The sequence below is a fragment of the Theropithecus gelada genome, chromosome 2 (genome assembly GCF_003255815.1).
Source record: "Theropithecus gelada isolate Dixy chromosome 2, Tgel_1.0, whole genome shotgun sequence".
Taxonomy (NCBI): Eukaryota; Metazoa; Chordata; class Mammalia; order Primates; family Cercopithecidae; genus Theropithecus; species Theropithecus gelada.
In genome coordinates this window covers 186,599,800-186,617,404 of record NC_037669.1, presented here as the reverse complement: position 1 = coordinate 186,617,404, position 17,605 = coordinate 186,599,800, and the positions used below count along the sequence as shown (strand labels likewise).

At 37.7% G+C, this 17,605-nt stretch overlaps 1 non-coding gene and 1 pseudogene across 1 annotated transcript; one reads left to right on the top strand and one right to left on the bottom strand.

The window, feature by feature from the left end:
- The window catches only part of LOC112619433, a 57,125-nt pseudogene extending 50,760 nt beyond the window's left edge, over positions 1–6,365 (bottom strand).
- A 1,231-nt stretch (positions 6,366–7,596) lies between these two features.
- LOC112619838 lies at positions 7,597–7,703 on the top strand. The gene has a single exon (XR_003118339.1). It is a non-coding gene; the product is annotated as a U6 spliceosomal RNA (small nuclear RNA).
- The last annotated feature ends 9,902 nt before the right edge of the window (positions 7,704–17,605 follow it).

Sequence of the window (17,605 nt, the reverse complement as noted above, 5' to 3'; positions counted from 1 at the left end):
ATATAATAGACCAAGATGCTCACATGCTTTAGCATTCAAGAAATGAAAAATAAATGTTAGATATTTATACATTTTTGGTACTTGCTCTGAAACCCGTAGAAAATAATCATTCCTAGGAATATTGTGTAGATTTCTAGTTGGCCTAGATATTATTTAACAGAAGAATCACACAGGTTAGACATATGTTGAATGAGAGAATAATCAGACACATCAAAAATGCCTCATTTCTAACAATCTGCATTCCAATATTACCTTGTTTTCTGGTTCTAAAAGAGATAACATGTAATCCTCATTTTTACTAGACATAAGCCGATGATTGACCTTTGAGCCATTAGAAAACCAGCATTGCTTTAAACAAAAAAATTTTATTCTTTTATTTTTTAATGTTTTAGACTTTGAAGCCCAAGATTAGAATACCTAAAAATGGCCCACATTTGTTAGTAACGATGATGTTACTCACCATTGCTCACAGGCTGGCTCCATGCTCTTTTTCATAGTGGGAATGGATTTAGGCTAATCAAGTTATACTTCTTCACCTCTTTCCTTTGTTATCAACAGTTTGGACTAATTCAGATGTGGAATAAAAATGAAACAAAACCACCTAAGCAAAAAAAGAGGATTTATCTCAAATTTAGATTTGTGGAACAAGGTGATTGATATCACTGGACAAAAATTCTGGATCTAGGTATAGAAGGTGCTGGAATGTGTTTCTTTTTCTACTATTGTGATTAGTATTGCTACATTTTAAGTGATGACATTGTATTTGGAAAATCATGAAAGGAACCCATATCACAATACCCACATGCTGAAATTAAGAAAGCAATAATGACAGTATTTTTTGGTTTATATAAAATTATCTTTTAAAAATGATTAATCATATACTTACATTGGAATGAACTATAAGATATTTCAATAAATTTTCAAACTGGCCAAGGTCTGTGGACCTGCCGCATCAGAATTCTTTGGTGAAACGTTAGAAAGTATAGACCATTTCTCTCTGCAATTTCCCTTCCCTCATTTTCAGAATTCCCGTTGGTAGAATCAAGAAGTGGGGTCTAGAAATTTGTATTTTTTAAAAGCCACACAAATTATCCTGAGGCCACTAATTTGTGAAACTTCAAACCTGAAGATTAAATTATCTGTGTTACCCACTCCTCCATGGATGTTCAGTGTGACTGGTTCTTTACTATCTGCCTGAACTCTCCCACGTGTGGAGAATGCTTTTGTAGCTAGCACTGGGCCTGTTAGAGTATAGTTTCTCAGCAGATGTGTGATAAATTATTGAATATCTACTGAGGAAGAAAAGAGGAAGGAGAGAAAGAAGGGAGGGAGGAAAGAAGGAAGAGAGGAAAGAAAGAAGGAAGGAACTAAAAAATGGTTGGTGGAATGGAATTAAAAACTATCTCAAACTATCAATCAAGACTATATCATCTTTGATCTGTTCTCTATATGTTAGAGCGTTCTTTTTGTTGTTCTTCTCCATAATTTTCACCCATTCTTTTTATTTATTTTTTTTTAGTTTTTGTAGGTACACAGTAGATGTACATATATTTATGGGGTACCTGAGATGTTTTGTTACAGGTAAGAAATGTGAAATAAGCACAGCATGGAGAATGGGGTAGCCACCCCCTCAAGCATTTATCCTTTGAGTTAAAAACAATCCAATTATGCTCTTAAAAGTATACAATTAAGTGATTACTGACTATAGTCATCCTGTAGTGCTATCAAATACTAGGTCTTATTCAGTTTTTCTATTTTATTTATTCATTAACCATTCCCACCTCCCCCCGACCCCCATTACCCTTCCCAACCTCTGATAATCATCCTTCCACTCTCTATGTCGAGTTCAATTGTTTTGATTTTTAGCTCCTACAAATAAGTGAGAACATGAAGTGTTTGCCTTTCTGTGCCTGGCTTATTTCACTTAGCATAAATACAATGCAGCAATCCCACCACTAGGTACATATATCCTCAAAAGAAAGGAAATCGGTATCAGTATATCAAAGAGATATCTGCACTCTTATGTTTGTTGCAGCACTGTTTACAATAGTCAAGATTTGGAAGCAACCTATGTGTCCATCAACAAATGACTGGATGAAGAAAATGTGTTATATATACACAGTGGAGTGCTATTTAGCCATAAAAAAGAATGAGATCCAGTCATATGAAACAACATGGATGGAACCGGAGATCACATATTCTTTTTATACTATGCAATAAATAAATTTTTAAATCGTGGAATTTTTTATGTATAGTTTTGTATCCATTTTCTCATTAAAACATTATAAAGAAATATTATGCACCTATTACAGAAGAAAATGGAGGCTACTCAGAGATCAGAATATATTGCCCAAGATGACAGATAATCAGAGAGCAGCAGAGCTAAGACCAGAATACTAATGTTCTCTCTACAAATAATTAGAACTAATGTATGTGTAACATTTACTATACGCCAGGCACACTTCTAAGATTTTTATTGGTATTAACTCCATAAAACATTACTTTATCTCCATAAGATAAAGGCACTATTATTATTTTCCCCTTTATGCATGAGAAAACCAAGGCACAATGAGGTTAATTGAGTCATCAGATGTCACTGAGCTAGTAAGTGACTAAGTTTGCATTATTAACTTCTAAGCATGGTATTCTGCTTTCCAAAATACATATGCTGCCTCAGCTGTAGATACAAAAACATTTTTAAAATGACAGCCGTTGAAACTATAAATGTAAAATCATTTATAGTTTAATGATATAAATATAAAATCAAAAATTATAATCTTATCTTAATAACATTTGTTAATATCTTTTTCTTAGTGCCGTCAACTCTCTTAAGATGATATTACTATTCTCCATCACCTGATATTCTGGCCAAGAACAATTAACACACAATGATCCTTTTTACAAGTATATTACCATATGGGGTAATTGAACATTTAGTCCTAGTTAATAAAGACATCGCTGCTACTTTGCGTTCCAGAAACTAGGAGTATAATTGTTCACAATAGTCACTTATGATCCTTTGTATTTCTGAGGTATCAGTTGTAACATCTCTTTCATTTTCAGTTTCATTTATTCAAGGCTTCTCTCTTCTTTCTTGGTTAGTCTAGCTAAAGGTTTGGTAATTTTGTTTATTTCAAAAGAAACCAACTCAGTTTTGTTGATCTTTAAATTGTCTTTGAAGATGCCAATAAAGGACTTTTCCTGCATCTTTGTTGCATTCAAATTACACAATATACAGAGTAAAGTATACAACAAATAAAACCCCCAGCATCAAAAAAACAAACAAAACACAATACCAGCATCACATATTTCCTCTAAATTCACATTGCAAAAGCAAATTACGTAGATGATGAAGTAGGGAATAAACAATGACATATTTTCTTCTTCCTAAAGAAAGTCACAACAGTTATCAATATTTATTCTCCTACGAAGTTCATTGCTCTTATTTCCATTATTCAAAGGGGAAGTTCTGTTCAGGAGGACACCCAAAATTATACTATTATGTGGCAGCATCAGCAGCATCCTCAGAACTGGGAGAAAAAGCCAAGCAGTTTGTCCTTTGTATAACGTTGTTGCTCCATTTCCCCATTACCAGGCCTCCTGCACGTGCCTCATCCAGTGAGGTTCTGAGGTCAGTGCTGTCACAGGTGAGCAGGGCCTGGGCACTTCTAACTAGGAAGGCATGACAGCATGAGAGAAGTTTCAGATGAACTAGAAGTTGCCCAGAAGAAACTAAAGCTCCGTTATAATAGCTTCATCTTGCTCAATTGTTATTTTTCAGTGCTGCTTCAACTCTTAAACTCCAAAAGGCTAAGGAGTAGAAAAATGACTTGCATCTCTAGAATTTGAGATTCCAATCTTTCATTCACTCAGCAGATGGATAATGAAACCTGCTAGGTGTGGGGCTTTTCGCCTTCCCTGTCTTTGGGAGTTGGCCCAATGGCTTTAGTGGGAATAAGCTGGGAGCTATAGCATAAACATTTGCTTAACCTTATTTAACATTTTCCTTTTTTAAACTGTAGATTCAGGTCTGACTATGCAATTGCACAATTCTATGTTTTTCTTCTGCAATTCAAACCCTTAATCTGGGGTGGTATAGGTAAGAAATAGAAATTACAAAAAAGCAAATTATTCTATTTTCATTAGAAATTTAATTTTAGTCCTGTTTCTATCGCAGAACTATTTTCACAAACCCTGAAACTATTTTACAAAAAGCTATTTCTAGTCTTTCATTTTCCCAATTGGTAGAACTTCCATGAAATTTTACCCAGTTTTTATCATACAGCTATGGCTAATGATTTGAGAGTACTACTATTAGTTAAACTTCATACAAAAGGGCAAGAAGAGGAAAAGTATAAGAAAACAGACCCCTTTTCTGCTTAAATTCACAAATGGCAGATTCACAGTGGGCTGGAACAGAGAAAGAGCAGGGCTCTTCAGAAACTCCCGAGTTTTTTTAAGACGAACTCTCCCTGTTTCTCCCAAGCTGGTCTCAAAGTTCTGGGCTCAAGAGACCCTCCAGCCACAGCATCTCAAGTACATGGGATTACAGAGCATGTGCCACCGTGCCCCACTCAGATCTTTTGATTAAACTATCAATAAAGGCTGAGAGCATTCAGACTTAGAAATTCCTGGAATGAGACCCCTCATTCTCTGTAATTTTCTCATTTCAAGGCAGCATGATGTTATCTCTGAAGTTGTTTCTGAAGATAAAGAGGTGGCAGATGGCCAGGGCCAGAACATGATTCACAAAAGGCTAAGTGAATGTGTGTAACCTGTAAGGCAGCAACTCTCTATCTCTGGTGGGCATCAGAAATATCTACATACCTTTCTAAACATACAAGGGCTTGGACCCCACTCCCTGCCTCCAAAGGTGGAGCTCTGGGCAGTTAAGTCTTGCCAAAGTTTATTCGACCATTCTGATGTGTGCCACAGAAAACTCACTATTGGTGCAACGTTTCTGCCAGGCAAATTCACAATCATTATTTTGCATAACTGGGGATGATTTCTCAATGGTGCATTTTACAAGATCACCACTCTAAGAGTTCCTTCCTTTGTCTATCCTGGCTCTTGATTACCCAGCAACAGGCAGCCAGAAAATGTCAATTCCCTTCATAACCAAAGTTAGAATTTTAAATGAACTTTTACTTTTCACACTCTGTGTCTTTTATGTGGTAGAGTTCAATGTACTTTTCTACTTCTTATTTCTAGCTAGTTTCACTGAAAATTCTTCTGGTTTTAGTGTGCTGCTAATCTCTTGGCTTAAAGATAAAGAGATTCGTACATTCTAAAAAAAAAAAAAACCAAAACATGTGGAAAACATTCATCTTAGCAACTTCTAATAAAAATAAATCCTGATTTTAACTTACCACTGATTTTTACTAAACTTTTAAGCTTTATTTTATGCTACGGATCACAATTTCTTGCCCCCGTTACCAATACTCAGATTGTTTCAAATCCCCAAAAGGGAAGTCCAAAACATCATGCTGTAGAATTCCTATGCCTTAGCTTCTGCAGTGTTTCTCTGCAAAGGGGCAGGATGATCCCAACATTCCTGTCTTCACTCTCAGAGCTGTACAAATTGTGCTTTTCAGTGTATTATTGGACAAGATCTGGTGCCAACTAGTAAATGCTCTGGTCCCTTCTGAGGACTCTCCAGATTTGTGAATGAGATGTCCTTAGTCATTCATTCATTTACCATATGAATGTTGCTCTGGTGTTTCCACAACACATCAGATTCATAGATGAATTTCTGAGCATCATTTCCAATTTAATCTGAATTTCCCGTGGTAATATATATCAAGTAATACATATGAGCTCATAATCTGCCATGATTTGGATGATATCTTCACTCTTCACAAACTGGGAACACCAAAGACTCCAAGAAATCTATCCTCACACAGCAGATGGACCTTTGGCGCACCTTTCATCTTTGCCTCTAGGGGATTCCTTTTGATCAGAATCTTGTCTTTGTTCAGTCCACTTCCTCTTTCATCCAGGCCTTCCTAGCGCAGGTGAGTTCTGCTGGTGATCACGGTTACTGGCCTTCAGTTTCTCTTGATGGTGCCTTAGCACCTTAACAGTCTCTATCCACTCCTTCTGAAGACTTTCCCTTGTATCAACTTCTACCCATTTGGAATTCTGAGTGGCAAGTTCTGCCATGATGACCTGGTGATGGGCAGGAATGAGTCCTTTCTTCTTGTATGCATCACCAACAAGAGAGATTATGCCTTTGACAACTCTATATCTTCCTATTCCATCATGTAGTCCTTGGCCAGCTCCAACAACCTGAGGTGCATGTTGGTGATAGAATTAAAGGAACCACAAGCAAAGAGAACCACTTCTGTCTTCTCCGAATTTTCCATGGCAAAAATTTAAAGTTGTTGCTCTGAATGGAAAACTGTGACACCTCCCTTGCTGCTTTTACAAAGAAAATTCTTTGAATCTGAAGTGTCTTGCAAGGGAGGCTATTGGAACCATTTCAACTAGTGCGGCAACAGTCTTCTCTAAGGTGGACTAGGAAAATGTGATTAACACCCTCATTGCCCACCAGCCCGAGTGTTCCTGGAGACTAAGTTGTTTTTCTAATCTCTGTTTCCTTTATTTCTGCTCTAATTTTTACTTCTTTCTTCTTGTCAATTTTAGATTCACATTTTCCCTATTTTTCTAGTTTCTTGAATATAAAGTAAGGTTGTTCCTTTCTTTCTTTCTTTCTTTCTACCTTTCTTTTTCGTGACATAGACATTTATCACCATAAATTTCCCCCATAGGGAATGAAGTTTTTTGCTGCATTCCATAAGTTTTGATGTGTTGTGTGTCTGTTTTCACTGTCTTTTGATTTCTTCTCTGAACCAGAATAAGTAATTTGGTTATTGAGGAGTATGTTTAATTTCCACATATGTTTTAATTTTCCAAAGTTCCTCCTGTTATTGATTTTTAGTTTCATAACATTGCGGTTGGAAAAGATACTTGATATGATTTCAATCTTCCTAAATTTGTTAAGACTTGTTTTGTGGCCTAACATATTATCTATCCTGGAGAATGTTCCATGTAAACTTGAGAAGAATGTTTACTCTGCTGCTATTGGATGTGATGTTTTGTATTTGTCAGTTAGGACAGTTGATCTATTGTGTTATTCAAGTCTGCTGTTGCATTGCTGATTTTCTGAGTGAATAACTTATCCATTGTTGACAGTGGGGTACTGAAGTCTTCTACTATTGTATTGCTATCTCCTTCTCCCTTAAGTTCTGTTAATATTTGCTTTATGTATGTAGGTGCTCTGAAGTTGGATGCTTATATATTTACAATAGTTATATGCTCTTGATGAATTGACCTCTTTATCACTATATAGTGACCTTCTTCATCTCTTGACTGAAAGTCTATTTTGTCTAATGTAAGTACAGCCACTTCTGCTCTCTTTTGGTTGCTATTTGCATGGAATATCTTATGCCATCCCTTCACTTTCAGGCTATGTTTTTCCTTGAGGCTAAAGTGAGTCTCTTGCAGGAATTATATTGTTGTATATTGTTATTTAATCCATTCAGCCACCCTATGTCTTTTGATTGGAGAATTTAATTTATTCACATAAATAATAAAGTGTTTACTTTGGCAGCACATATAATAAAAGTAGAATCATACAGAGATGATTACCATGGCCCCTGTCAAAGAATAACATGCAATTATGTGAAGTAGTCCATATTTTTAAAGTGTAGAGTTTTTATTAGTTTTCTCTTTGAGTCTTTGCTAGTTGTTTGTTTATATAATCAGTGCTAGGTTTTCTTCACTTTAATATCATGAGTTATAAGATATTATTTGCAAGCCTCATGATAACCTCAAATAAAAAACAAACACACACACAGAAAATAAAAAGCAAGAAATTGAAGTAAACCTACTGAGAAAATCATCTTCACTAAAAAGGAAGACAGGAAGGAAAGAACGAAGAAAGAAAAGGTCACGAAACAGTAAGAAAAATAACAAAATGGCAGGGGTCCTTAATTATCAGTAACATTAAATATAAACAGAATAAACTCTCCAATTAAAAGGCATAGAATGGTTAAATGGATTTAAAGAATAATAATCTGTGGCCTACAAGAAACACTCTCCACCTATAAAGACACACATAGACTGAAAATAAAGAGATGGAAAAAGATATTCCATGAAAATAGAAGTCAAGAAAGAGCAGGAATACCAGTGGATTGATGAAGAAACTAAGAAGAAAATTTAAATATTTCTTGAAACAAATGAAAACTATTAAAAAACAAAGAAGGTCATTATATAATAACAAAAGGATCAACTTAGCCACAGGATATAACAATTATAAATATATATGCACTCAACACCGGAGCATCCAGATATATAAAGCAAATATTATTAGAGCTAAAGAGAGATATCCCCAATGCAATAATAGCTGGAAATGTCAACATCCCACTTTGAGCATTTAACAAATAATATAGCCAGAAAATCAGTAAAGAAACATCAGACTTAATCTGCATGATAGACCAAATGGACCTGTGATGGTCAATACTGAGTGTCAACTTGATTGGATTGAAAGATACAGAGTATTAATTCTGGGTCTATCTGTGTGGGTGTTGCCAAAAGAGATTCACCTTTGAGTCAGTGGGCTGAGGCAGATCTGCCCTTAATCTGGTGGACATCATCTAATCAGCTTCCACTGAATATAAAACAGGCAGAAAAACGTGAAAAGACAAGACAGGCCTAGCCTCCCAGCCTACATCTTTCTCCCATGCTGGATGCTTCCTGCCCTTGAATATCAGACTCCAAGTTCTTCAGTTTTGGGACTTGGACTGGCCCTCCTTGCTCCTCAAGCTTGCAGACAACCTATTGTGGGACCTTGTGATCATGTAAGTTAATATTTAATAGGCCAGGTGCAGTGGCTCACACTTGTAATCCCAGCACTTTGGGAGGCTGAGGTGGGCAGATTACTTGAGGTCGGGAGCTCAAGAGCAGCCTGGCCAACATGGTAAAACCCTATCTCTACTAAAAATACAAAAATTAGCCGGGTGTGGTGATGCATGTCTGTAATCTCAGCTACTCAAGAGGCTGAGTCAGGAGAATTACTTGAACCTGGGAGTGGAGGTTGCAGTGAGCCAAGATTGTGCCACTGCACTCCAGCCTGGGCAATAGAGCAAGACTCCATCAAAAACAAAGCAAAACAAAACAAAACAACACTTAGTAAACATATATATATATATATATATACACACACACATATATATCCTATTAGTTCTGTTTCTCTAGCAAACCCTGACTAATATGGGATATAATAGATATTTGTAGATCATTTCATCCAATAGTTGCAGCATACTCATTCTTCTCCTCAGCAGGTAGATCACTCTAAAGGAAAGACCATATGTTAAGCCACGAAATGAGTCTTTAAAAATTCAAAAAACTTGAAATAATATCAAGTATCTTCTCTGACTACAATGGAATAAAACAAGAGGAATTTTGGAAACTCTACAAATACATGGAAATTAAACAATATGTTCCTGAATGACCAGTGGATTGATGAAGAAACTAAGAAGAAAATTTAAATATTTCTTGAAACAAATGAAAATGGAAATACAACATATCAAAACCTATGGAATACAGTGAAAGCAATACTAAGAGGTAAATGTATAGTCATAAGCACCTACATCAAAAAAGTAGAAAAACTTCCAACCGATAACTTAGTGATGCATCTTAAAGAACTAGAAAGCCCCTTTCTTACACCATATACAAAAATCTACTTAAGATGGATTAAAGACTTACATGGGCCAGGTGCCGTGGCTCTTGCCTATAATCCCAACACTTTGGGAGGCCGAAGCAGATGGATAACTTGAGGCCAGGAGTTCAAGACAAGCCTGACCAACATGGCAAAACCCTGTCTCTACTAAAAATACAAAAATTAGCCAGGTGTGGTGGCACATGCCTGTAATCCCAGCTACTCAGGAGGCTGAAGCAAAAGAATCACTTGAACCCAGGAGGTGGAGGTTGTAATGAGCCAAGATGGCATCACTGCACTCCAGTCTGGGCAACAGAGCAAGACTCCCTCTAATAAATAAACAAATAAATAAAGTTTAAAAAGCTGGTAGTATTTTTGTCAGTACAGCTCTCTTAATTTTTTTTTTTTTTTTTTTTTGAGACAGAGTCTCACTGTCCCTCAGGCTGGAGTGCAGTGGCATGATCTCGGCTCACTGTAACCTCCACTTCCTGGGTTCAAGCAATTCTTGTGCCTCAGCCTCCTGCGTAGCTGGGATTACAGGTGTGCACAACCACGCCTGGCTAATTTTTGTATTTTTAGTAGCGACAGGGTTTCACCATGTTGGCCAGGCTGATCTCAAACTCCTGACCTCAAGTGATCCTCTCGCCTTGGCCTCCCAAAGTGCTAAAATTACAAGAGTGAGTCACCATGCCCGGCCTCAACTATCTTAAATTTTGTTTATTTCCCAGAAAACAGATTCGATATCACTACTTACCCACAAAAAAAGCCACGTCAATAATTTTTTTGAGAAAGATCTTACTCTCTGGAAATGTACATGTAAAACAACTATGAAATGATGCCCCTTAGGAACTTAGAATCTTTGGCCTAACTGACAAGGCATTGAAAACCAAAAAAAAAAAAAAAAAAAAGGAAGCTTATCAAAGCAGGAATAATGCACTCTGGTAATGCTGCTTCTGTTCTGAGTTAAATAATATAAAGACGGGGAACTGATGACTGGATTTGGTTCATGAGGTTTGTTGGTAACTTTGGTAAGTGGATTCAGTGTAGAGCGGAAGGGATTCCTGATTAGAGTGTGTTTGGAGTTAACAGGAGGAAAAAGGTGAAGGTAGAATGTATGGACTACTTTCTGAAGAGCAGAAAACATCAAATCCATAAGGGTTTGTTAAAGGTAAAATATATTACAGCACATTTACGCTGATAGAAATTATTTTAGAGAAAATATAACATTTATGATGTAAGAGTAAAGTTCTTGAGAAGATAATAAGAAGTAGATTTCTTTCTCTCTCTTTCTTTCTTCTTTCTTTTTCTTTCTTTCTCCTTCCTTCCTTCCTTCCTTCCTTCCTTCCTTCCTTCCTTCCTTCCTTCTTCCTTCCTTCCCTCCCTCCCTCCCTTCTCTTTCTTTCTCTCTCTCTCTCTCTCTCTCTCTCTTTCTTTTGTCTCACTCTGTCGCCCAGGCTGGTGTGCAGTAGCATGATCTCAGGTCGCCTCCAGGGTTCAAGCAATTCTCCTGCCTCAGCCTCCTGAGTGATTGGGACTACCGGCACATACCACCATGCCTGGTTAATTTTTGCATTTTTAGTAGCGATGAGGTTTCACTATGTTGGCCAGGCTGCTCTCAAACTCCTGACCTCAAGCGATCCAGCCACCTTGGCCTTCCAAAGTTATAGGAATACAAGCGTGAGCCACCGCACCTGGCCAAGAAGTAGATTTCAGAGCACAAGTGAAAATTCTTATCTTAATTCGGAAAAGGGATATAGCTCATCATTTTAACAGAAAGTACAGCACAGAATATGAATTCTGATGTAGCTCAGCTACAGTTTGCTGGAGGGAAGATGATGAAACTCTGTTCTAATCACTTCTATTTTTTTCAAGCGAATATTTACGTAAAACAAAGTCCTATGCTGTCAGTGAGAAGGTAAGCAAGGTTTTCAGATATGGGGAAAATACTAAATAGGTGTCTACAGAGAGGAGAATAGGTTAAATCATGAGACCTAGGTGAATTGCTTAGAAGCCCTGAGGTTATAAATCTAAAGTGAATTGTAAACATAAAGTGAGTCCATGTTTTCCTTCAGCCATGTTTGGCTACTCAGGTGTGAACACAGAGTAATAACAAAGTTATCTTTTTGTAAATGAGATTAATGGAAAGAGAAAGGTACAAAGCATAAGTTTGTGATGCATGACAGTAGTCCATCATGGTGTAGTTAGATGAGGAGATCAGTAAATAAGAAAGTAAGCTCTCCATCCCACCTCCCACTTCTACCCCGTTCTCACCTACTATAACCTATTCACAACAATGTTACTCCTTGTCTTCAAAAGAAAACTGAAAGAAAAATGACTTACAAAAATTCAGTTTTGAAATCTGAAGTTTGAAATTTGAAATTTGAAATTAATTTGCTATTAATACTAAAATGCAATAGCACTTTTTTCTTGGTTGATTATCCTGAGTAGCCTAGTGACATGAACTACTGTGTACTGAACATCTCCTTTACTTCAAGAGCTCTTACACAAATTTTATCCTTCAAGTGATGATCGTAACAATTTTGTAAGTGAGCATTTTGTCTCTGATTTTAGTTACAAATAAATTGAGGATCCTGTAAAGTAAATAATTCACCCCTGGTTTCACAGTTAATAAAAGACCTTTATCAACATTTTCCACATTGCTTTCCATCTCCCAAGCATAGAGATGAAAGCCTTTGGCAAGAGTGACAATGTGGATCTTGAAAAGACCTTTACATTATGCTTTCCAAATTATTTCTTTAAAGAGAAGCACAGACCTTACTTTGAATTGACTCACAAACCTCTGAGATGTAAGATGGGTAAAGCCTCCAACATCATCAAATGAGAGAAGATTATCTGATTGGACCAGATGTTAGAAATAGAACAAGAACCATAAAAATAGTTCAAGGTGGTAGCCAAGCACCTAATTTGTCCCTGAAGGAATTCTACAGGAAGCCTCTGCCCCGAGCAGTGTAGAAAAAGCCAGGGAGAGTCACTGGGACTCAAGATCTCAGACCTCTGGGGTCAGCTGAGTTGCACTCATCTTCATCTAACTGGGCCTTGAACTCTTGCTCTTTCCCTGACACTCTGAAGATCAGTGGCCATGTTTAGATCATCTTTCCCCTGAAATGCTAGAAGGTAAACAGCCGTGTTTTTCAGACACATATTTTTCAGAATTGTGCTTCCTTTGCGTGAATTAGTGGAAAGGATTTGAAAGGCCACTGAATCAGCATGCTGAATAAAATGACTGAGTAATGTAGTTATCATATTCTCTGCTCCAAGGTCAAGATGTAGTCAGTTGAGAGAAATTAAAAAAAAAAAAAAATTTACTCTCAGATGAGGGCCCTGGAATCCTGAGAGGAGAAGCAATTTTCTAAAAATCTCATGGGATGAAAAGGTATAAGTAAGACTAACTCAAAGGCCTCTGATATTCAGACCAATGTTATCTCCACAGGGTAGGGAGAGTGGGGTGAGAATGAGAGCAAAGAAAAAACTCTGTCTCCATTCAGAATGTCACTCCAGCAAATATGTAGGTCACTCACACAAATGCTTTCAGGGTCTTTGGTGGTTTATTGCAAATCCCTAATTTTCCTGTGGAGGAGCCAGTCTGCATTATTACTGCAGCCAAGGTGAACCACCCTTTGGCAGGTTCAACAGACTCTTAAGCATGTAGTGAAAAGGGGCTCTTGTTTACAGTACAACCATCCAAGAAAGCTGGTTTTTCTTCACAAATAAACCTTCTTTGCCTGGAGAGTGTGGATTATATATTTATTCTTTATATGAGTAATAGATGGTCAACAGAAAGCTTTCTCTATTGGGTAAAGAGCAGTTTTGTACTCAACTTTTCTGATTGTTTTGAGGCTCATATTAGCTTCTCTCTGAGGTTGCCACCAGCCACCATCAGGGTAATAATTCCAGTTCTGACCTTCAGTTCATTTCTGAATTGTTGAGACTATATTTGTAGTACGTGATATAGAAGTGACTCACTAGATATTGACCATCATCTAGTAATGAATGATGGGTTTCTCTTACCTAGATTCTTGTGTTCCTTTCTCCAGACTCACATCAGTTCAATCATCCTCCATATCAGCAACAGTATTATTTTACTGAGATGTACATCTGTAGCCCAAACTCCTTAATAGGACATTCTGGGCCTTTTATTAACTATCCCCAATTTCCAGGTCTATTTTCTGTCATTTACCTTTATAATCGATACCCAATTTATAATCCAATCACACAATACATTGTGTTGTTATATAAAATGTCTACTTGTTTTATACTTCTATGCCTTTATTCCTGCTGTCCCCTACTCCTGAACATCCTACTCTTTCTGAGTGGCCAATCGAAAATGTTTTTCTTCTTTGTAGTTTTTCTTGACTTCCCTTTTCTAACAAAAAGTAATATCTTCTTCATACGTGTTTTCATAAAAGTTTATACTTACTCTTGTAATTGCGTGTGTGTGAGTGTGTGTGTGTGAGTGTGTGTGTGTGTGTCTGTCTTTAGATATCGGATGCTCCTTGGAAGCATGGACTAAATGTTATCCTTGACATCATTAATACCCTATACAGCATTAGATACATTGAATTAATACCATTGATTAAATATTGTAAAAAGCACCATGTGATTTTTTTTTCTGTTAATGTTTGTATATTTACTTTTGGTTGGTTTAAGACCAGCAAAAATATAAACAACACCTACAAGCCCACTATACTGAAATTATAAATGATGATATTATAACAAATGTACTTCGTGTTTTAAAAAATAAAATATTATACATAGTGTTGTGTGATACCATCCCAAACCCCAATTCCCTCTTCAGAGGGAATTGTTTTTATTGATTTGGTGCATATGCAATCTATATTTTTATTCCTTTTCTAAATATGTATGTAAAAATAAATGAATTATATTACTGTCATTACTTTTTAGAGTCAAGGTCATGGTATGCTGTGGCTTATTCGCTGGCATGATCATAACACACCACAGCATTGAACTCCTGGTCTCAAGTAGTTCTCCAAAATAGCTGGAAATACAGGTTTGATACCCAGCCATGACACCCAGCTACATTCTATATATTTGTGTATGTGTATATATGAATTTTGCCATACTGAAAGTATCCTTTTTTGACTTGCTTTTTCACTTATTATCTATAAATGTCCATTCTTATAGTTATTTATTTAATGGACATATGGTATTATCTTACTGAAATAAAACACAATAAATTTAGTTATTCTGTAACTAATATAACTATTTCTAAATTTTTGGTTTCCAATCAACATTTCAATGAGCATACTTGCAAATGTCCTCTTACATACACATGGAAACATTTATCTGGAAGTTACACCTAGAAGTGAAATTGCTGGGTCATTTTCTGATTTAGTAAATTAGGATATATTCCTCTTGAAGGGCATTTTATAAACTGGCAGTATGTTAAATCGTTGTGTGTCCATGATCTTGACACACTAGTATTTGCATAATGTTTTTGGAAGGGTCGATCTATGGCTGCTCATCTTTCGTTCTAATTTTCCTCCTAGCCCATAAGTACTAAATCCATGGATTTGGTCCCCTTAGATTCCTCCTTGAGAACAATGTTTCTCTAGGTCTGTCTTTTTCATTTGACTTAACTTTTTTTTTTTTGAGATGGAGTCTCACTCTGTCGCCCAGGCTGGAGTGTAGTGGCACCATCTTGGCTTACGGCAACCTCTGCCTCCCGGGTTCAAGCGATTCTCCTGTTTCAGCCTCCCGAGTAGTTGGGATTACAGGCACCCACCACCACACCTGGCTAATTTTTGTTTTTTTTTTTTTTTTAAGTAGAGATGGGGTTTCACCATGTTGCCCAGGCTGGTCTCACACTTCTGACCTCAGGTAATCTGCCCTTCTGAGTCTCCCGAAGAGCTAGGATTACAAGTGTGAGCAACCACGCCCTTCCTGACTTAATTTTTATTTTCCTGTTTTGGCTCGTTGTCATTGGGGAAACACTGGGAGGTTGTCTCCATGCCCTTTATGCTACTAATCCTGAATTCTCTGCTTGTGGTGGTTGGTCATTGTATATAACACTTACAGTTCTGCTTTTTTCAAGTAGCCTGAGACCAAAGCACCACCAACAGCTGTACCTGGACTGGATCCTTTTCTTCTCTGACAATATGTGGCTAGATTATTCCTTGTGTTCTCCCTAGGGCCTCACTTTCAGTTCCTACTGGGCTTTCCCTCCTCAACCAAGAACGCTGTAGTATACTAGTTTAAATTCCTGCCAGTCCCTTCTCTGCACCAACAAGCCTCCAGCCTCTTCCCACGTCTGCATTTCCCTGATATTTCCAACAGCCTTTTCCTGACCATAATTTGACACTGCCACACCAATTAGCTGATTCATAATCTTTTCACTGTCTGCTCTTTGGAGCCTCTGGACCATGGCCCAGGAACAACAAGATCCCGTTTGCTGCCTCCACCCACTTCTAGTCATCAACAGTAGTGGCACCTGGTGTATTCAGCCTACACAGGCTCTAGACAAAGTACTCACGTACTGGCAATTTAAACCCCTATGATTTCCAAAGGGTGTTGGCCTTTTAACACCTGTATTAAAAATGTGGGTGGAGTGCACATACTGTGATTCATCCCAGACCAGGCACTCCCTAGAGACGATGAATACCTGTGATAGACACATTTTCAGTTTCCTGCCACTTCCACAGTCCCTAGAAGGAGTGATCTTATATGTTATGTGCCTTACCTGACCCTTACCACCACCATTACAGATGGATAACTGATCAAACACACACACAAAAACCATTGGGTTATGTGGCCTGGCTTTAACTGTTGATCTAGGCCATTGGGTTGCTGCCCTGTCTGAATGTTAGAGTCACCTGGGAAGCTTTATAAAAATTTACCAACGGTCGGCTGGGCACGGTGGTTCACGCCTGTAATCCCAGCACTTTGGGAGGCTGAGGCAGGCAGATCATGAGGTCGGGAGTTTGAGAGCAGCCTGGACAACATGGTGAAACGCCATCTCTACTAAAAGTACAAAAATTAGCTGGGCATAGTGGGGCACGCCTGTAATCCCAGCTACTGGGGAGGCTGAGGCAGGAGAACGGCTTGAACCCAGGAGGCGGAGGTTGCAGTGAGCCAAAACTGGGCAACTGCACTCCAGCCTGGCGACAGAGCAAGACTCCATCTCAAAAAAAAAAAAAAATTTACCAATGGCCAAGCACCTCCCCTAAAGATAAAAATTTCATGTCTTGAAATGGGGTAAATCACAATATGTGCCCTCCCTCTGCCACACAATTTTAATAAGAGATGGCATTGCGAATTGAGAAAAGAAACAATCTAAAACATATAGCTCACTGAGTAAATTAACAGAAGTTTAGAAAACTCTAGCCCAGGAAGAAGAAGTTCCAACTGACTTTATTGTCTGTTTTAAGAACTTCCTCCAGAAACCATTTCTCTGAACAATAGATACTCCACTAGCTCTCCTTACCTGTTCATAGGACAATAGGTCACTTTAGTAGGCTCATCATAAGACTGTTTACTCTTTAAGACTCTGAGAAACCCTCACTTTCTTGTGTTGACCAGCCCTAAACTTTTCTTTAACTAACTTGCCCAATCCAAAGTTGGTTGCAGCATTGAAAGACTCACCTTAAAATAGACCTCCGAATCCTCAAATCCATGCCTGAAATCCATCACACCTTTGTAAGATGCTATTGAGATGGTCAAGACATTGTACTCCTTTATTACAGCAAGCAATAAACTCTGATTTGCTTTATCAAGAGATTATTTTGGTGACCAACAAGTTATCTTAATGGAATTTTCAGGGAGTGGGAAATAGATAGAACCACTAATCTGGGCCAAGCCGATTGCCTCTCTGATCTAAGAGACCCAGAGACTGTCACCTAAGATGTC